The sequence below is a fragment of the Lithobates pipiens genome, unplaced genomic scaffold, assembly GCF_037356315.1.
Source record: "Lithobates pipiens isolate NorthernLeopardFrog02 unplaced genomic scaffold, aLitPip1_a1.2 Scaffold_28, whole genome shotgun sequence".
In the NCBI taxonomy this organism is placed as follows: Eukaryota; Metazoa; Chordata; class Amphibia; order Anura; family Ranidae; genus Lithobates; species Lithobates pipiens.
In genome coordinates this window covers 47,261,263-47,284,107 of record NW_027507789.1, presented here as the reverse complement: position 1 = coordinate 47,284,107, position 22,845 = coordinate 47,261,263, and the positions used below count along the sequence as shown (strand labels likewise).

At 39.7% G+C, this 22,845-nt stretch overlaps 1 long non-coding RNA gene across 1 annotated transcript in view; it reads left to right on the top strand.

Annotated features, from left to right (window-relative positions):
* Window positions 1–842: 842 nt before the first annotated feature.
* Window positions 843–22,845, top strand: part of LOC143934850 (uncharacterized) — an 84,277-nt gene continuing 62,274 nt past the window's right edge. Inside the window, exons 1-2 of the long non-coding RNA XR_013263384.1 lie at window positions 843–1,525; window positions 20,770–20,898. This is a non-coding gene — a long non-coding RNA (uncharacterized LOC143934850). The remainder of the gene's footprint in view (window positions 1,526–20,769; window positions 20,899–22,845) is intronic.

Below are 22,845 nucleotides of genomic sequence, written 5' to 3'. Positions count from 1 at the left end.
CAAGTTTGCTTTAAGTCCCACTGGCATTTTTTTTTCTTAGCATTTACTCATTTCAGCAAGTTAAGAATTTAGTTACAAGTGCTTTTTGTAGTGTGATCCAGCATATAAATCATCTTCTGTTTTGATTTAGATCTCATAAACATAGACGGTTTTGCATTTAATTTAGCTTCCAAACTGTTGTAAATACACAGTGAAATAAAGTCCTCTTTTTTGTTATGCTGATATTACAGCTTTTTTTTTTTTTTATCGTGAGTTTAATGCTTTGTATTTGTGCTGCTTTTTTAGCTTTCCTAGCTTTCAAAGGCTGCTTTTAGCTTTTGCCTGCATAATGCATATAGCCTCATGTTCTGTTACGTTCTGTTATTCATGAGCGTCGCACATGAATGTGTGAAAAGGTGTCAACAAAACCCACAAATAATGTGCGTCCTAGGAAAAAAAAGTGCATCTTAAAAACATTACTTTATATAAGCCCTTACTATTAATTTTAACCCCTTCCCATTAACCCCAGCATCCCTTTAACCACTTTCTGTCCATGCTATAGCTGAATGACGGCATGGGCTTCCAGTGCCAGGAGGGCGTCAATAGACGTCCTCCCGTTAACATACTGCTTGCTCGCCCCCTGGGGCAAGTGGGCCACGTGCCCTGTAATAGCTGAGTCCTGTCGACTCGGCTGATCACAAAACAGGGTAAAGGGCCAATCACAGTGGGCCCATTACCACGTGATCAGCTGTCAGCCAATGACAGCTGATCATGGAAGTAAACAGAAGCCAGTTATCTGCTTTTTTTCTCCTCACAACCAGCGTGAGAGAAACGGAAAGCCGATGTCAGGGAAATGGCCGTAGGAGAACTGGCTATAGTGTCAGTTGTCAGGGAGCCAACAGCAGAAGAAGGGCTCTAGGACCCAGAATCTCTGGCAGGAGAAGGACTTTAGGACCCAGTATCTCTACCAGCAGGTCACATGGTCCTATATAAGGAAGTCTGCTGGTGTCTGCAGTTGCTGGTTTGTCAGTCTTCCTGTGTTCCTGAACCTCTGTGAAAGTACTATTTGGATTCCTGTTGTAACCCGGCTTGTTCCTGACCTGTCTGATCTGCTCTTCTGGTTTTGACCCCCTGGCTTGCTTTACCGACTTGCTGTCTTCTCCTATACCTGATCCCGGCTAGTATTACGGACTTCGCTACAATTACCTGTTCCTGCCTGCTTCCTGATACCAGACCTTTGATTTGTCCCCGTTTCTGCAACCTGCCTCATCCTCCTGCTGGATCTACTGTGTTTGACCCCTGGCCTGTCTTCCACTACTGCTCCTTATGCACACCTTGCCAAGTATTACCGAGGATTCTTATAGACTTTAACTCTGCTGTGCTTCCTGCATTACCTGGTGTCCTTCAGGTGCCCACCAGCTCTTATCTCCGGAATCCATCTGGCAACCTGTGCTTCTCTGGGCACTACACCCTCTGTACCCAACTTCAGGGGTGTACTGCACTCAGCCGCAATAGGAGCCCTCTCGGCATTTCGGCCTCCAACCAGGTACGTAACAGCCGGTAACTGTTACAGGGGCATTAGTCCCTGCCGCAGTACCCGCCAGTGCTGCTAATCAGTTCCTATCATTGCCCACCAGTGCCACCTATCAGTGCCCACCAGTGCTGCCAATCAGTGCTCACCAGTGGCACCTATAAGTGCCACCTCAGTGCCCATCAGCGCTGCCTATCAGAGCCCATTAGTGCCACCTATCAGTGCAGCCTCATCAGTGCCGTCTCATCAGTACCCATTAGTGCCCACCAGTGCCGCCTTATCAGTGCCCATCAGTGCAGCCTCATCAGTGCACATCAGTGAAGTTGAAAAATTACCTATTTGCAAAATGTTATACCAAACGATGAAAACCTTTTTTATTTTATTTTTTTAATCTTCAATCTATTTTATTTCTTTAACAACAAATAAACAACCCAGTAGTGATTAAATACCACCAAAAGAAAGCTCTATTTGTGTGAAAAAAAATATAAAAATGTTGTTTGGGTACAGTGTTGTATGACCGCGCAATTGCCATTCAAAATGCAAACACCACTGAAAGCTGAACAGCTCAGTCTGTCTGCTGGTGAGCACACAATCAGCAATGCATATGTGTGGTATATGTACGTTAAAGTCCACCCTTTTGCCCACATTTGTGTTGGGCAGTTGTAAAGGGGTTAAAGCTTATCCAAAGCCAACATTTTTTTTTTGTCTGTGCAAATCTAGGGATAAAGAACACTGGTCCATATCGCTCCTAATCCTTCTAAGTTTTGGTCCTGTTCATATCAGCAGCATACCAAAGGAAACCATCTGCACTCCATTTTGTTGTCACTAATTGAGCACAAGGTCACACGCCGATGCTGTCAATTGTCAAACTTTACTTAGCCAGCATGAACACACAGAGAGTCCCCACCTGCACACCATCCTGTTCCAACGCGTTTCACCCAACATGGGCTTAATTATATAGATAGGGATAGTCAGAGTGAAAGGATACTTGTATATACAATATAAAAAAATCCAGATAATTCAAATCCCCCATAAGCAATCCATTGACTTGTTAGCCCTATACTATGTACAACATTTCAGACGTTAATGACATGAAGGGGGTTGTGTGTCTAAAGCACTAATTTCCTCCATAATGCATACGTACATATTACCTTGTAATAAGGAAAGTAAAATATATCTTTATATTCTCCTGCACTACCACACCATCACTAGTACCCATAAAATAGCAGCTAGCCAGCACTCTGATGTGTATCTATATCATCAATAATTACATCAATACAAATAGTGGAGCACTACTAGGTACCTAAATAAAATCTTACAATGTTATTTATACATAGGACCAACATACTGTAATTTTGTTAATCTGAAAAACATCTTCTTGTGATTTCTATACTTACATTCTATAAAATGCATCAATAAAATGGTACACATAAAAAATGTTGCTTTCAACATAGTGTCATCAACATACAAACACAAAATAATAATCCTCCGCCCCTATTTGTGCAAAAATCGAATTCACACCAGAAATTGTCCATCTTGCTGAAAAAACAATATACACAGTTCATGTGATGATGTGAAATCTTCATTCATATTGTATAATATCATTATAAATTGTTAATGAGTTCATACCTAAAAAAGAGATATAAATATAATAAATACTAAATATACATTTCTATAATAAAAATATAATATAACATAATACAGTGGGGAAAATATGTACCGTATTTGATCCCCTGCAGATTTTATAAGTTTGCCCCAAAAAATTGAAAACACGGGACCCAACAGTTTATGTAACTGTGAGCTTGGGTTGGAATCTGGGGCTTTTGGGTAAGTTATTTTTAAGCTAACCCAGTGATTACTTGAGAGGGGAACGTAGGAGTGCTATGCCTTGAGTTCAACTTAAAGGGCTTAAAGTTCACCTTTTCCATAAAATAGCTTATGCATTCGAGGAGCCCCTGTAGGTTTTGAAAAATAGCACTACTTTGTAAAATGTTAATCATTTTTTATTATCATACCTGTAGGCCCCCCCACTCCCGGAAGCCTGGTCAAAAAACTCCCAGTTAGTAATTACCACATCCTGCTTTTTTGCTAGGATGGGAAAACTGGTAGATTTTAGGAAAAATAGTTTTCATGTTCTAGAAACAAGGCTGGACATAGGGATTGCTAAGTGAGTATGATAATAAAATGAATGGACATTTTTCAAAGTCACGCAGTCTTTTAATACCCATTGGGGCCCCTTGACAGCACAGGCTATTTCATGGAAAAGGTGAACTTAGACTTTAAAGTAATATTAAACCCTCAGTCTTTTAAACACTTTCAGAAACTGATTTAATGACTTACAGAATATGCAGTTTCTTTATCCTTTAATCCTTGACTATGTTCCTGCTTAAGCTGGTGCCCCAGATTTTCAGGGTGGCAGCATCCTATAAAGTCACCCTTGCTTGCAGGGACTACAGTGGTGCCCAATCTGTGGCCCTTGGAGCCCTCTCATGTGGCCCGCGACCTCAAACCAGGGAAACACACTATTTTATTCTGTGGGTTTGGTGTGCTTTCTGCAAGTGCACCACACCCGCGGGATATAGTAGAAGTCTATGGCAAAGTGCAGCTAACTCCCAGGAAAGCTGCAGGTGCACTGCGCTGCATTTTTGAAAGCAGCCCCCCTCCCCTGTTGCTAATGTATGGCGTAGAATGAGTGTATGGCCCTGTGCCTGTTCTCTGCTCTGGCTGCCTATGGTTGGGATGAAGGGTGACCTGCATATGCATTGGATTAACCCGTCCAACAGGTCTATCCATTAGAATGCATGTGCTCCCACTGTGGAGACGCTCATAAATTTAGTAGTGTAAGGACTGTAAGCAATACAGAGTGCCACGAAGAGGCCTTGCAGCTTACGCATACGTTTGCAAATGTGTACTAACTAAACCCCTGTTTTTAACGCATACTGTTGGACAGGTTAATTCGGTTGGCAAACAGACTGGTTGGTGAATTGAGCTGGGAATTTTCTCTGGTTTTGTCTTTAATGTGTTTGCCCTTCCATGTGTTCCTTGCTGTGAAGGCCAGTTATAGGTGGGAGCTGGGGCCATATCTTTGTTACCCTATGGTGCTTCTCTCCCCTTTTTGAAAATATTTTCTAAAAAAATAAAAAAGGTTTTTGGTGTACGTGCACATCATGTATATGTGCAGATATTCTGATTCTTGTGCTCCTTGAACTTGTTTTGTTTTCTCACTAGGCGCTACCTCAAGATGTATGTTTAAAGGGATTCAATGAGGTTCCACACCTTTTATCTCAACGGTAGTTCAAGTTAGGAAATATATCTGTATTGTGCTAGTGGCTAATTTATTTTCCAGCACAATTTTCTGTTCCGCTGATGATTGTTTTTCATGGCCTCTATGTACCCATTCATATTATCCTTACTTTGATGCATAAATTTAAATAAAGGATTCAAAGAAAAAAAATGAAAAAATGCTGAGGATTTAATACTACTAGGGATTAAGGCATGAAAGAACACTTTTTTCTACTTGCTCAAAGTCAAAATACCCATGTAGATGTGACATGGCCCTGATGTGATTCCTGCATACAACATCATGAATTCCTTGCTCTGAAACCTTTGCACTTAACAGTGATGTTGCTTTCTTTTTTTTTTCTTTTGCTATGCACCTCCTCATTTCTACATATGTGGATTTAAATGATTGCGGTAGAAACCCCAAAACGACATGCAGCTCTCTAGGTGTGAGGCAGAAAAGGCTTGTTCTGTCTCCGCTAGGAGAGAGAATTACATTTAAGCTTTTCTGACAAAACATTTCTACTCAAATACTGTATGCCTAAGAGGCTAAGCGCTTATTTAATTGAACTTAATAGGAAGAAATTTCCATGGCAGTTTTTCCTCTGGATGTCAGAGAAATATGAAATCATCCTTCTATGTAGAGCAGATCATAAGTGAAATTTTATGCAAATGTAATTTTTTCTTCAATCACATTGCCTGTGCAGTGTACACTATAAACATCATTTTTGTAACTACTTTTTTTTTTTTAAAAGTACTTTGGCTTCTATTCATTTGAAAACATGTTTTGCAGAAGGTTTATGAGCAGTGAATTCTGGGTGAGTCATCCCCCTCTTTCATAGGATAGATGGAAAACTTGGAGTTACTGCACAGGATTAGGTAATGTATGGTTGCTACACTGTCACGTTCATCAGCATGTGCTACGTGAGAGCTGTCTGTGTTGCCTACAGCCACCAATAGGCTCCTAGTAGTTAGGATTGGAATTTTTTATTTTTTTTAGAGAATTCACATGCTCTAGTTCCCATACCATTGTTCTTAACCACTTAAGCCCCGGACCAATTTGCAGCCAAAGGACCAAGCCCCTTTTTGCGATTCGGCACTGCGTCGCTTTAACTGACAATTGCGCGGTGGTGCGACGTGGCTCCCAAACAAAATTGGCGTCCTTTTTTCCCCACAAATAGAGCTTTCTTTTGGTGGTATTTGATCACCTCTGTGGTTTTTATTTTTTGCGCTATAAACAAAAATAGAGCGACAATTTTGAAAAAAATTCAATATTTTTTACTTTTTGCTATAATAAATATCCCCCCAAAAATATTTTTTTTTCCTCAGTTTAGGCCGATACGTATTCTTCTACATATTTTTGGTAAAAAAAAATCGCAATTAGTGATTATTGATTGGTTTGCGCAAAAGTTATAGCGTTTACAAAATAGGAGATAGTTTTATAGCATTTTTATTAATATTTTTTTTTTTTTTTTTTTTTTTTACTAGTAATGGCAGCGATCAGCGATTTTTATTGTGACTGTGACATTATGGCGAACACATCGGACATTTTTGACACATTTTTGGGACCATTGTCATTTAAACAGCAATCAGTGCTATTTAAATGCACTAATTCCTGTGTAAATGACTTTGGCAGTGAAGGAGTTAACCACTAGGGGGCGAGGAGGGGTTATGTATGATGTTATGTGTTTATTTTTTTATTGTAGGGGGCGTGGCCTGGCATGTGACGTCACTGATCGTCTTTTCCTATAACAGGGAAAAAATGATCGGTGACAGCCCTAGTAGGAAGCACGGGGAGAGGTTTGTTTACACAGACCTCTCGTTGTTCTTCAGCTCTGTGACCCGATCGCGGGACACCAGCAGCGATCGGGTCCGCTGGCCCCAGGGCCATGGTCACGGAGCTCAGGACCGGGTCACGGAGCTCAGGACCCACGGCTGGGCACTTAAAGAGCAAAGTACCGGTACGTGCTTGTGCCCAGCCGTGCCATTCTGCCAACGTATATGTGCAGGAGGCTGTCCTTAAGTGGTTAAGCTGTAGGGTTTTTCAGAACTAAAAAAAAAAATCTAAACGTAAAACATATGCTCAACCTGTTAAAGTGTATTGTGGAATGTGAAAAAAATGATTGCGCTAACCTGTGGAAAGAAAAACGTAGGACAGCTGCTCCACACGAATGTTCAAAAATAAAATTCATATATAGAGGAAAATTAACAATGTAGCGTTAGCAATTAGAACAGTGCTAATATACTGTAAAAAATACAAAAAATGTGCTCATAATAAACACAGTGATGAAATAACCAACACCTAAACAGATGAAAAACAAAAAACAAGTCAGTGAAGACTAAATATAAAAATAAATCAGTCACATAGATCGATGAGTCAATCACAGATACAGTGGTTCATAATAATAGATAATAATAATGGAAAAACAGAGGATGCTCTGATGGGCATCTGAAGACAGTGACATCAAACAGGTATATTAAAGGTGGCTACTCTTACCAGAGCCAATGGACCTGCGTGTGGGCAACACCAGGTCAACCGAGCATGAACAGATAAATCCTCGATCTTGCAGGAACAATGTGGCAGGTCACAGATGGTCCTTTAACCGATAGGGAACAATCTGCGATGTCCTCAGGAACTCTAGTCCACTCTCGATAAAATCCGAGGGTGAGGAGGTAGCCACCAAACAATGAGTCGCCAAATGGTGTTAAAAAGGCTCACCGAGCGGGTAGTTTGTAAAAAAAAAGGAACAACGGCTTCCTATGTTGTAGGTCAAAAAACAAGTTGGCTGTTTATTTGCATAAAACCAGCATACAAAATTAAAGTAAGAGTAAAAATAGTGATCACAATGTTAAAAGCAATATGGGGAACATAGAAACCAAGCCCAAAAAAAGTGTAAAGTGTATTGAAATCCAATAACAATCTTACAGCATATCGGTGTGCCTTGAGACTGCAAACATTGTCTGGTCTGATGAGTCTCAATTTCAGATGCGACATTCAGACGGTAGGGTCAGAATTTGGCATAAAAAAACATGAAAGCATGGATCCATCCTGCCTTGTACCAACCGTTCAGGCTGGTGGTGGTGGTGGTGGTGTAATCATGTGGAGGATATTTTCTTGGCACACTTTGGGCCCCTTAGTACCAATTGAGCATCGTTTAGACACCATGACCTACCTGAGTATTGTTGGTGACCATGTCCATCCCTTTATGACTACAGTGCACCCATCTTCTGATAGCTCCTTCCAGCAGACTAATGCACCATGTCACAAAGCTCAAATCACCTCACCAGTGGTTTCTTGAATATGAAAATGAGTTCACTGTACTCAAATGGTCTCCACAGTCACCAGATCTCAATCCGATCGAGCACCTTTGGGATCTAGTGGAACAGGAGATTTGCATCATGGATGTGCAGATGACAAATCTGCAGCAACTGTGTGATGCTATCATGCCACTATGGACCAAAATCTCTGAGGAATGTTTCCAACACCTTGTTGAATCTATATCACGAAGAATTAAGGCATTTCTGAAGGCAAAAGGGGGACCAACCCAGAACTAGCAAGGTGTACCTAATAAAGTTGGTGGTGAATATATATATATATATATATATATATATATATATATACAGTATAATCACCTAGTGATTGTGCTATTAACACACTTTGTGTCATAGAGTGCCAGAAAAGAGGTAGTCAACAGGACTGATATAATGCAGTGGTCCATAACAATGATTAATACAATAGCGCAATGTGGTAAATGGTGTTGGTGTTCATTCTCATTTATTGACAGTGAAAAGCCTTGCCAAAATGCACTGGGTCAGTAGAGAACAACATTGCAAATGTAAATAACAGCAAATATTTCCCCAAACCAGAGTGAGAGATATACGGCTAGCTACCGGGCCAAACTGCTATCTTTAGACCCTAACTAACCACTGGCCAGGGGGAATTCATACACATCCTACCAGCATTAGGCCCTTTAAACTCTATAATAGAGCACTCAACTCAGACAAGAAGGTGTTTATAATCCAAAAGGCAATAAAGGTATCTTCACAAAGTAGCAGAATCTAAAGGCAGCTCGCCACTCCGATTTTTTTTATATATATAGAGTAATCATTTTTTATTGCAATTTCAAATAGAAAGACAATACAGTATACAATATATCAAATTACACATATATTACCATTAAATCACACCTTCTTTAAGCATGTAGCTTGCAAATTATTATTTAATTCAATATTGGATTTAAATGCCAATGTATTTCGAGCATACGTATAACTTGCATTGTCCTCTGTTTAAGACACAGACCTTTTCCTCCTTCCCTCTCCCCTTCAAGAAGGGAAATAGAAGGAAAAAGGAAGGAGGCAGCAAAATAAAATAAAAAAAACATAATAATAATTTGAAAAAAAAAACTCTGATGCCTCAAGGATGTCCTTCTGGGTTCAGTCTGTCCTCAGATGGTAGCTCCTTCAGGCAAGATGGAGGTGGATGAGGGTTAGGCTGCACTGACCCTTAGACCCTCAGCAATGCTGGCATACTTTTTGAGTGCACCTTCCTCTGGCTCAGGTCCTCGGCGGAGGGGTCCGCAAAGCTTTCCCTGCATGGCATACTGCTCCCCCTCTGCCTCTCTCACCCCTGCATGTACTGCTCAGGATCCTTTCCAAGCACCAATTCGAATGCTCTCCTCAATTTTCCCTGCTCTTAACACCTCCCCCCGACACCCAGTTACGGTACCTTCTTCTCTTGTTGTTGGCATGACTAACGAAGAGTCCTCTTCTCCTCACTCCTTGTGCTCTCTCCATAAGTCACCTACAGATAGAGAAATATGAGTTGCACAGAAGTCATGATGGGCTGCTGAGTGGTATATAGGGGCTGACAAGCCAGGGCTATGATATTACAAAGGTCCTTGTTAATGGCACGTCCTGTTATAGGGTAACAACTAGCAACTAGGGATGAATGGAGGGACTTTGTCTAAATTGATTTGGCCACAAAACTACTGAAACTTCGCAAAAGTAAAAAAACTTTTAGTAAAGATTCAGAAACTTTTAATTGAGCTGCATGGGTTTAAATTTGCTTGAAAGCAATTGCTCCATTTTGTTACAAGGGCATGTTTTCTTTTAGGGGTGTATTTAAAGTAGCTTAGTTTTTTTTTACATTTCCTCCACCCCAAACTCGCTCATCCATGTCTTTATGAACCTTGCTTTGTACACTGGTGCACAGTCATGTTGGAACAGGAAGGGGCCATTCCCAAACAGTTCCCACAAAGTTGGGAGCATTAAATTGTCCAAAATGTCTTGGTATGCTAATGCCTTAAGAGTTCCCTTCACTGGAACTAAGGGGCCAAGCCCAACCCCTGAAAAACAACCCCGCACCATAATCCTCCATCCACCAAATTTTTTGGACTCGTGCACAAGGTCCATAAAGACATGAATGAGCAAGTTTGGGGTGGAGGAACTTGACTGGCCTACACAGAGTCCTGACCTCAACTCGACAGAGCACCTTTGGGATGAATTAGAGCAGAGACTGCGAGCAAGGCCTTCACATCCAACATCACAAACATTCCCATAGACACACTCCTAAACCTTGTGGACAGCCTTCCCAGAAGAGTTGAAGCTGTTATAGCTGCAAAGGGTGGGTCAACTCAATATTGAACCCTACGGACTAACACTGGGATGCCATTAAAGTTAATGTGCGTGCAAATGCAAGTGTCCCAATACTTTTGGTAATATAGTGTACCTTAACTCTGTGACAGGTGTATGTTTCTGTTAAAGATCATTAAACATATGTATAAGGAAACCAGTGGCTTTATATAACTAAAAATGTCACTTTTGAGTGGGCTGACCCTTTTAACTGTTCCTCAAATGGGACTAGCGTTATCTTTCAAAATGCACTAAAACTGTAACAGAATGGGTAACAGGCCGAATGATCAGACAGAGAGTGATGCCGCGTACACGTGATCAGAATTTCAGCCAGCAAAACACAGATGATAGCTTTTCATCGGAAAATGTGACCGTGCATCGGAATTTAGCTGGCCGAATTCCCGCCAGCAAAAATTTGAGAGCATATTCTCCATTTTCCTGATGGAAAAATTTTCTGTCGGAAATCTGCGATCGTGTGTATGCAATTCCAACACGCAAAAACTCACGCATGCTCAGATTCAACTACGAGACAGAAGCTATTGGCTACTGGCTATTGAACTTCCTTTTTCTAGTCCCGTCATACGTGTTGTACGTCACCACGTTCTAAACAATTGGAATTTGGTGTGACTGTGTGTAGGCAAGACAGCTTGAGTGGAATTCCATTGGCATTCCATCGGGAAAACCATCAGACCTTTTTCTGACCATAATTCCAATCGTGTGTATGTGGCATAACTGTAACTTTCGGTTTACTAAACAGGTGCAAGTTAGAATCATAATGCTAAAGAGAGACACAATGGCAAAGAGCATGCATACACTGCAGAATATTACAAACAAGATCATGAAAGCTTGGACTCTTCACAGCAGTGACTCAATGAGGGTAACATGGCTGCCTAGCATAGTATCTATAAGACACTCTCTATAACAACAGAGTGCTAGCTGAGGTCAATACTTCATTAAAACAGTTCAGAATGCAAACAATATATTGTGCTTATCCTCATAAACAGTGTCCTCAGCTAAGTCCAGTCTTCTGGTAACATATATGAACAGCTGGAGGGATCCAAAGCCCAAGGACATGAGAACTAGACATGTGTGGCTCATTCATTCTAAAGTGAAATTCAAACCAGATGTTCGTTATTTGGAAATTCGGATGTATCCGCATCTCTAAGTACAACAGTAACAAATTTCAACTTTACTATTTTACTTCCTGGACAGACTTTAGGTCATGACACAGGAAAGAGTTGACCAGCAGAGGGTAGATGATGCAGGGTGTGTGCTAATGAGATCAGTAGGTCAACTCCTTCCTGTGTCATGACCTAAAGTCTGTCCAGGAAGTAAGGCAGATGTATTGGAGCAGTGTTTTCAAACAGCCATGAGGACAGTGAGTTAAGTGTATGTAGAATAAATGGAAAGTTTTTTTTATTTTTGCAAAAGAAGTACATTAATGCTAAATTGGTACATAGGGGAGCTGGAATTTAGAAAAAAAGGCGAACAAAGGTGAACTTAGAATAAATAAACTGCGCTCAGGAGAAAATTACATGAGAGAAATATACAAATTAATTATAACTAAAAGATAGAAAAATAATAAACATAAACTATAGGCAGCAGCTCTGAATGGGATACAAGCACTGAAATAAATGAAAGAAAATGTGGAGAGCTGCGCCAGTAGCACTATGTGCTTAAACTAACTGCATAGATAAAGGTGAATGAAGGGTTAAATGGCATTCTTACAGGGTAAATGTCTGTTTGCCAAAAGCGATCACTTATCGTGCATATAACAATCACAAAAAAATATTTGAGTAGGAAACATATAATCAATGTGAAATAAAAACAATTTTTGGGAAAAAATAAAAAAAATTAAAGTCCAATAAAATGTTCCAATGTAGCAGAGATTAGCAAGTCACCACCGTGAGTCCACACACAACTGTAGATCTGTGCCCGTCACCAGATAAGTGATGCGCTTACCAGATATAAAAACAGTAACAGCCTTATTGGTATTAATCCGAAGCAGAGTGGTAGGACATCAAATCAAGGTTCTTGCATCCAGATACCCCTTAACGTAGGTATATGGCAATACCCCAGCCTTTAGAGCTTCAATGGTCAATCGTCACGTGTATCACCGGTAACAACATCAAAGAAAAAGAGATGCCTCCATAGTGTAAAACCGTTCGGATAGTTTATTAAAATAAAAGTATCACACTTACATAAAATAACTTTGTGTCAGCATCGAAACAGAGCTAAACAACGCCGGCCGACATTCAAACAAGCGTCCCGTCCTCCCCTCGTAGAGCGTGGTGGCGTCACTGCGTACCTTCCCAGACGCGTTTCGTCATAGATGACGTTGTCAATGGGGAACGGGCAACGCAGCAACGCACCACCTTTTATGCCCGGACCTCGTTCTGAGATGTGAGATCCGGCCTCCGATGCCATCTTAACTGATGGCAAAAGTAACTAATATTCCCATATAATGAAAGGGGAAAAGGAAAAAAGGAAGAAAAAAAGGGTATTGCAGATCCGTACCTGATGGCAAAGGTTAGCAATAGTAGTGGTACTAAGTGATAGTCCCGGAAACTTCCACCATAAATGCGATATTGGAAAAACCAGATCGCAAGTGGGGATATGAGTTCCGATATATAAATAAAAACTACATACATGTATATGTCAACAAGACAATAAAAAATATACATATAAGTATATAGTGATGAAACCTGAAAATTACTACGGAGATGTGCATATGATAGGAGTACACATCACAAAAACATATAAAAACGATAATATATAAGACATATAAATGTCGAACATATATAAAATCAGAAATATGTGTATAGAGCAAAAAAAAGTGTATGCAGTGCAAAAAAATATGTGTAAAAGCCCTAAATTAATTAAGTGAATGTGTATACCTAAAAAATATATATATTAATTATGTGAGAATTAATATAACTGAAAGGGAAAGTTGTCAATACAACAAACCATTACAAGCATATACCCATAGTTGATGGGTATAAACCAAAATAAAAATAGGAATAAACCAAAAGAGAAATAGAAAATAAGTTAATGATGTGCCCATCTTACAAAGAATGTGCCCATAATTAATATATAATCCAAAATTTAAATAGAAAATAATTAATAAATAATTACCACCCCAATTCAATTATATACTTGGTTAGTAATATTTTGGGCCTAATCAGCATCTCAGAGCAGGTTTACACGAAGGAACACTAAAAATAAAAAATATATGTTAAATATACAAATATACCCATAACTTGTACAATAATACTCTAAATAAAAATGGTAATAATAAATGAGAATACTACACTATATATTAGAATAGAAAGAGCAGGTTCAGGAATTATCAATAAAGGCGTTAATATCGGTATCGATGTTCAATCCATATGGAATATAAGATTTTAAACAATGGATCCAAGACATTTCAAGTCTTGAGATCCCTCTCACCAAAAGGCTACCACGCCAATGGGGCTGAAATTTATCTATTCCCAAAAATAGCGTATTTGACGGATCTTTATTATGGGCAACCAGGTAATGCTTGGACACAGAGGGCTTAGGGAACCCTATCAAAATATTGGTTATGTGTTCGTTCAGGCGCACCTGTAGTGGGCGCTTGGTCCGACCCACATACTGTAACCCACATGGGCACTGGAGCAAATAAACCACCCCCGTAGTGGAACATGTGATACAAGGTTTTATAACATGATTCCGCCCCGTAACTGTACCAACAAAAGAGGTAGTACGTCTGCGTGGGCAAGAATTTAGGGAGCAGACCCTACATCTTCCACATTTATAGAAGCCAGTCAACTGATCAAAAAAACCTTTACTCTTCTGTGGTGGATCAATGACATTAGGGGCCAGTCGGTTCCGCAGTGATGAGGCACTTCTGAAGACTATTCTCGGTCTCTCTGGAACTATCTTTTTTAATACCGCATCACTGCTGACAATGTGCCAATGCTTATTAACAAGTTGTTTGATCTTCTTTTGTTGAATAGAATAAGTAGTCACAAAGGGAACAAACCCTTGGACATTGTCAGCTCGTGGGCCTTTCTCAATAAGTAGTTCCTGTCTGTTCATACTGGTCACCATCTTAATAGTGTCAGATAAAAAAATCTGGCTGGTAACCCTTCTCGAGGAACCTTGCAGTAAGAGTCTCTGCCTGAGACAGGAATTCCCCAACTTCTGAGCAATTCCGTCTCAGTCGTATATATTGGCTCTTCGGGATTGAATTAAGCCAAGGGGTATGGTGACAGCTGTCAGTGGGGATGAAGGAATTCCTATATGTATCCTTGAAAAACGTAGAAGTAACAAAACGTTCATCCTTCACGGTAATGACAAGGTCCAAGAAATGAATCATAGATTGGCTAGTCACATAATTAAGTCGTATGCCCCTCTCGTTCATGTTCAAAGAATCCAGGAACACATTCAAATCATGACTATTACCGTCCCATAGGAGGAGGACGTCATCAATGTACCTAGCCCATAGGACTATTTGTGGTACATTTTTGGCATAGATGACGTCCTCCTCCCAACGGGCCATAAAAATATTCGCCAGACTGGGGGCATACTTGGCCCCCATGGCGACACCCTTAACTTGCCTGTAAAATTGTTTACCAAACCAAAAATAATTATGTGAGGCCGCAAATTCTAATAAACGCATAATAAAAGTAATTTGTTCACCAGACAGGCCAGAATATCTATTTAAATAAGATTGAACTGCTTCAAATCCCAAATGATGTGGGATGATGGTATACAGTGATGTAACATCAGCTGTAACCAGCCAGATGCCAGATTTGGCTGAAATGGCTCCCAACATGTTAATAATATGCCTTGAGTCCTTAACATAAGAAGGCGTATCCCTAACTAACGGTTGTAAATAAAAATCTATATATCTGCCCACCCGGGACGTGACAGAATCTATCCCACTAACTATGGGTCGTCCCGGGGGGCAGATAGGGTTCTTGTGTAATTTGGGCAAATAATACAAAATAGGGGTACGCAGGGTTTGTGGGATCAAAAATAGACTCTCCTTAACATTCAAAATCCCGGTCTCACGACCTACAGCAACTATTCTTTCAAGTTCCTTTTTGTATTGTGTCTTGGGGTCGGAGGGCAAGACAACATAGGTGTCGGTGTCGCCCAAAATCCTGCTCATTTTCGATAGGTAATCCACGCGGTCTAAAACCACTATTGCGCCGCCCTTATCGGCTGGTCTGATGACCAAGTCCTTCCTATTGCACAATGAATCCAAGCCTTCTTGTTGGTTTTTATTCATCCTAGTTTTTTTGACTTCCAATGAGTATAAGTCTTTTAATACTAAGTCTCTAAATACTCGTAGGGCAGGTGGAAGTATACCTGGAGGGTTAAAAAGTGACGCGTTTGCTAGACCCAAATGAGCCACCTGTGGGGTTGAAATATTGAAATTATCCCCTATGTTTTTAGTGGAACAGCCAACCATATATCTTTTTATATTAAGTTTCCTTACAAACTTGTGAACGTCCATGTACGTCTGAAATTTATTCAGACTAGTTGGAGGCACAAACTTTAACCCTTTATCCAAGATTAATTGTTCAGATGTTAGTAAGGGTTTATAGCTCAGATTGAAGATCCCTTTACCTACTACATCCTGGGCCTTTTTTGCTGTTCTGATTTTCCTCCCTCCTCTGGTTCCTCTCCTCTTTCTCCCTGCCTTTTGGTGCCCTGTATGGGTTTGGGAAAACCCCAACTGTTTGGTCCTAATAACCCTAGAGAACCTCTCTCCAAAGGGACCTCACCAGGGACATGTTGGGGTCCAACAGGTGGAGCACCACCCACAGAGGGAAATAGAGGTTGCAAATTAAGTTCACCCTCTGGGTGAACTTAGCCTTTAACCACTTCAGCCCCAGAAGATTTTACCCCCTTCCTGACCAGAGCACTTTTTACAATTTGGCACTGCGTCGCTTTAAATGACAATTACGCAGTCGTTCAACACTGTACTCAAATGAAATTTGTGTCCATTTTTTCCCCACAAATAGAGCTTTCCTTTGGTGATATTTGATCACCTCTGCATTTTTTATTTTTTTTTGCACAATAAACAAAAGAAGAGCGACAATTTTGAGAAAAAAAGCAATGGGGGTTATTTACTAAAGGAAAATCCACTTTGCACTGCAAGTGTACTTGGAAGTGCAGTCACTGTAGAATCGAGGGGGACATGCAAGGAAAATAAAAAAACAGCATTTTAGCTTGCACGTGTGGATTTCCCGTTTGTAAATAACCCCAAATATATTTTACTTTTTTTTGCTATAATAAATATCCCCAAATAAAAAATAAAAAAAAGTCTTCATCAATTTAGGCCAATATATATTCTTCTACATATTTTTGGTAAAAAAATTCACATCATTGCTTCCCGATGTCTGGTCTTCCTGATATACTGCTTAAGAGATTTTAAGCACCAGCATTGGTGTCCATCATGCATTCTGACTACTTTAATTGTTCACACACGGTCATTTTCTACCTGTATTTTCTGGCTTGACTACTACTTAACAGCTACTTCCTCAACTTATGCAAGGAAAATAAAAAAACAGCATTTTAGCTTGCACGTGATTGGATGATAAAATCACCAGAGCTTCCACTCATTTCAGATCTACCCCTTAGATTTAGAGTGACTACACTTCCAAGTGCACTTGCAGTGCAATGTGGATTTGCCTTTCATAAATAACCCCCATTGTCTTCCACAAGGAACCGCCCCTGAGGAAAGGACAAGTTCCTAAAACGCATCGTTTGTTGTACATTCTGATGTTGTTCTTAAATAGTCAAATCACAATTTCTATGCAGATATTGGCTTTTTATAATATTTAATAAATTACAATTTGTTATAAATCAATACTTGGTTTTGTACAATTACTTAGTTGCCCTTAAAATCCCAATCCTCCTTGGGGGACCCTTTCTCACATATTGTGGGAAAAGGAGTTAAAGGGGCCCGCCCTGTATATAAGCCTAATGGGCAAATAGGTACTCCGCTAGAAAACCTTCAAAGAGTAATTACCATATACTGTAAAAAAAAAAAAAAAGACATTGCCTGCACACTTCTTTGCTGCACGCAGATAAAACATGAGCCCAGTTATATACAGAGATATGTGAACTAATGACTCACATGAGGACATCTTGGGTCCATTGTTAGGTCTTTCTGGCCCTGTCTTATGTACTTAAATACATGCATTTATTTTCCCCTCCTTTGTTCTTCTCTCCCCAGCAGCATGCAGGCAGTAAATCCCCTCTTTGAACTCCAGAACCATAAATCACTACTTTACACTGAATTTCTAATCATTTTTCGGAGTCTGACAAGTGTTTATAGAGAAGTGGATACTGTGTTGCCTTGTTTTGGCACATTATACATTCTTCACTTTTTATTGTGACTATCGTATAAACTATCAAATAAAGCCACGCTCCTTATATAGTAAGTGTCACAGCCCGTGTTCTGCTTTACTCTGATGGGTTATGTTTGGTATGTTTTTTTTTTTTTTACAAACCACTTAAAGGAACAATCCTACAGAGAACCAAGTGTTTTATTTGAAGATGAACTCCAGGAAAATATAAAATACATAAATTAAATTGTTACTAAACTTACAACAGTAAAATCAGTCTGTATATACAGTAAAGCATGCCTGTTATACTCAGGGTGGAACCTTATGGGTTAATCCTCTGCATTGTGTAAAAAGGCTGCTTGGTCCTGTCTTCTCTGATCCTCCCCTTCTTCCACTGTCCCCAATCCATCTCCTGATAGTACAGAGCCTTGGGGGCAAGCTGCAAATGCTCAGTTTTGTGTGTATTGCTAGAGAGTTTTTTAGAGGGTGCATGTGACCAGCACAGGGCCAATCGGCACTGTGCAGACAGAGGGTCGGGAGTCATGCAGCCTCATAGGTCAGTCAGAGGAGAATAAAAACTCCTCCTACAAGCTTTAACCAGATACTGATAGAAGTCACAAGACGGCTCTAACTGCTGATGAGAAAAGGTATTTAGCACTATTATTATTAGTATTGTATTAGTATATTATATTTACTAAAATAATTGCATTTCCATGTTCTGTGTACTTGGGAGACCAGATATAGTGAATGCAGGCTCCTGGGTTTAGTAACAATTTAATGCAGTACTCATTCAATGGTCTTTTTTTTGTGTAAGTACCTGGATTTGACTTGAATTCAGCCTCTTGAAATCCCAAATGCAGAGTTCAGAATAGCAGCACAAGGAATCAATCAGTTTAGCTGCAGTATGTATGTGCTGATAGCAGTAGAGAGCAAAGTCACAAGCAGGGCTGTCTTTAAGGCAGGGCAAAAGGGGCAGCTGCCCTGGGCCCTGTCATTGTTGTGGGGCCCAAAGGAGCTGCCTCATACTTGCTAACTATCTCAGTTTAAATTCCCTTGAAGCTTTAATCCTGTGCTGTGTCCCAATATCTCAGTGTGAAGTGCTGGTTCTAGTGCTGCCATGCTCTGCCCTATTGTTGTGTACAGATGACTCACCTGCAGACCCTGTGTTTACATGTAAATAACCGGCATTCATATGTAAATAGCGGCGGCATTCATAAGTAAACAACAGAGGCATTGATATGTAAATAAAGGTGGCATTCATATGTATATCATGCCCCCCCCCCCCTGCAGTGAGGAGATGATGTGCTGTAACTTCTAGCAACCAATCAGTGAGCAGTATTACTGTACAATAATCTCTAGCAACCAATTAACAAGCAGAAATCATTGCTGTAATCTCTAGCAACTAATATTAAGCCGTAATGTGTGCTGTAACCTCTAGCAACCAATCAGTAAGCAGTAATGATATGCTGTAACAGTTGGCAACCAATCGCAATTGCTGCCTGATCTGATACAGTTAACTGATTTTAAGTCTAGCTGCTATTTAGTGTATGTCTCAGAGCAGGTGGAGAGTGAAATGACATGGGGGGCCCAAGAAAATTTTTGCCCGGGTCCAATCAATATTAACGACTGCCCTGGTCACAAGAAATTAATTATCATGTTTAATATTTATTTAGTCTATAGGAGAAACCAGGCGACAGCTGATCTATTTGCATTTTGACAGAGAGATGAGCTCATCGGTGTGTTGCTTCTCCTTTCAAAAATACAAATCCATTGGCTGGTGTCGTGCATTTATTATCTGTGGACCCCATATGTTCCAGGTGTGCAAAGGATTAGAGGAGATGGATATCAGGACAGATTGAGGTGTGTTCTAGGTACACATATACTGTATTTATCCTTTTTTTTAAGAATATATTGTATAGTTTGTTTAACTGCTTGCCTACCAGGCACTTCCACCCCCTTCCTGCCCAGGCCAATTTTCAGCTCTTAGCGTTGTCACACTTTGAATGACAATTGCGCGGTCATGCAATGCTGTACCCATATGACGTTTTTATCTTTTGCTTGATGCAGATAGAGCTTTCTTTTGGTGATATTTATCACCACAGTTTTTTTTATGTTGAATTTGTTTTGGGATGTAGTTGCAAGTATGCATATGCCATGTGAGAGAAATAACCTGTTAATGACAAGTTGGTGAAAAGAAAATCTTAATTTTGCAAAGAATTTGGGGAAAAATTTACAACTTCAAAAAACTCACCATGCCTCTTACTAAATACCTTGGAATGCCTACTTTCAAAAACGGGGCATTTAGGGGGCATTTGTACTTTCCTGGCTGGTTAGTGTCTTAAAAAATGAGATAGGCCTTCAGTACGTCAGGTGTGATCAATTTTCAGCGATTGGCACCATAGATTGTAGACTCTCTAACTTTCCTACAGACCAAACAATATGCACTTATTTGAGTTATTTTTTTTTTACCGATATATGCAGCAGTATAAATTTTGGGCAAAATTTATGAAGACAAATTACTAATTTGCAAAATTGTATAACAGAAGCTAAGAAAAATGCATTTTTTTTCAAATTTTTCGGTCTTTTTTTATTAAAAAAAACACAGTAGTGATTAAATACCACCAAAAGAAAAAAAATCATATGGGTACAGTGTTTTACGTGACTAAGTAATTGTCAAAGTGTGAGAGCACTGAAAGCTGAAAAGCGGTCTGGGCTGGAGGAGGATTTAAGTGCCGAATAGGTAAGTGTTTAAAGTGGATGTAAACCCTCACATATAACCAGTGAAGTAAACCTCAGATGATACACAGAGATGAAACAAATCTCTCTACATAAGTTTTTCATATATCTGCTGTCTTGAGCTTGCTATTTCTTTAGAAAGTGCACATCGTGTTAGAAATGTTCTCTTTCTGTTCAGCACTTGAAGTGTAGTCTTGGCATACACTGTGTAACAGAGGAAGGGAGTAATTTGCTGTGAATAAACCAGCTCTCTACTAATCTATTTAGAGCACCCACCCTGACACAAATTTCCGGCTGGTTTTATCTCGGTTGTCAGAGAACTTGTCAGAAATGATCATGCTGATAACAGAAGTACGGAGCAGCAGAAAGACATTGGACTTGGGGCTTTGGAGATAGGTAAGAAAACAGTACAGATACAGTATATGTGCCTAGGTCAGATTTCAACCCTTCTGCCTTTACAACCACTTTAAAGCCCATATCTGGAGAAAGGAAAAATACTTCCTTTCAGTAGAACTGTCCTCACATTGCAAGGGATAGCTACTTATATAGCTTTAAATGGACAAAAAAGGCAGTTTTCCTTACTTGACCTCTGCTCTTAACCCAATGGGCTGCCTAACTCCCTCCTCCCAATCTGCTTACTTAGGTTTGGTTCCCAAGCCTCCTCTAGTGTGTATTACCCATCAGACAAAAATCACTTTAGCATTGGCTGCACATGTAAAGTTTAATGGGACTGTATATCGAGGATCTACAGGCTTTTTATATGGTCAGTGCTCAAGAAATTTTCACCCAACAGGCTGGAGACACCAAAGGAGGCTTCAGCTCCGGAACTAAGATATAGGCAGCTAGGTAGAACAAAGAAAGCACTGTTTAATTTTGCAGGGATGGATTTTGCAAAAGTTGTAGCCAAGGTATAGCTTTCCAAATTTGGGTACATACGTTGTACACATGTTGAATGCTTATAAAGAATTACTTAGCCTTGGTTCCAGAACCTCCTCTAGTGTGTATTACCCATCAGACAAAAATAAGTTTAGCACTGGTCGCACCTGTAAAGTTTAATGGGGCTGTATATCGAGGGTCTCCAGTCTTTTTATATGGCCCCATTCAAGTTATTGGCCAGTGCTCAAGGAATTTTCACCCAACAGGCTGGAGACACCAAAGGAGGCTGTCGCTCCAGAACTAAATTATAGGCAGCTAGGTGGAACGAAGGAAGCACTGTTTAATTTGGCAGGGATGAATTTTGCAAAAGTTGTAGCCAAGGTACAGTTGTCCAAATTTTGGTATATGTACACGTACACATGTTGAATACTAAAAGAATAACTAAACTAAAAATAATTATTTCATGTAAATATATAAATCATTCATTGGTGTTTTTATATATGTTTGTACCTCAGCTACAATGTTATTAAAAATGATCTTTCCATTCAAAACTATGATATGCTAAGAGTTTCTGTAACTGTGAAAAATGCCAATTTCTTTTCCTTGTAGCCATGGTAACAATACTCATTTCCACAAATGCTCACCTATTGCTCTTTTAAATGGATTATCACCTCTCCCTGAAGTCATCACAGAGTCTGAGGTCCAATTACAGGCAAGCTTTCAGCAAGTCTTAGATTTATTCTCATTATTCATAATGTCTTATGGCAGAAGAATTAGAAAACCAAATAGTACATAACATCAATAAATAAGATACCAAGATTCACGGACCATTGAAAGCTTTATTTTAATTGCTGTTTGAAAGATATTAAGTACAAAGGCCAGAAGGAGATGGAATATTACATAGGAATATTTCATAGGAACCATTCAATTCTACAAACCAAATCACTTATAATTGTTTGTTTTCATCGTAGGAGGTCACTGCTAGGTCGAATCACTCAGGAAAATCATATATTTCATGGATCTTCCTTTCCAGATTGTATCTGCCCAAACCATTGAATATCATTCACCCTTTCCCTATTCACCAATGTCTAAATTGTAAACTGAGAGGAAAACCCTCCCCCAACAAAGCTGCCAAGGTGGGATGACTGTTATACGTCACGTGCTCAGACTTCACTGCTGAACCTCTCCTAGATATATAGAAAACTGTACACATACCAAAATTGACATCTAATTGTTTGGATATTTATATTTATTTCATATTCATTATTATTTTCATAAGAAAACATATGAAGAATCATTACATACAAATGCTGTTGCTTATCTTGGCTAACATGGAAGTCCCACCTAAAAAGAATAACTCTAAAGCCTCGTTCACACGACTTTCACTGACTTTCCGACAACAAAACTGTGGAATTTTGTTCAAAGGTTTTTGGCTCCAACTTGTCTTGCATACACACGGTCACACAA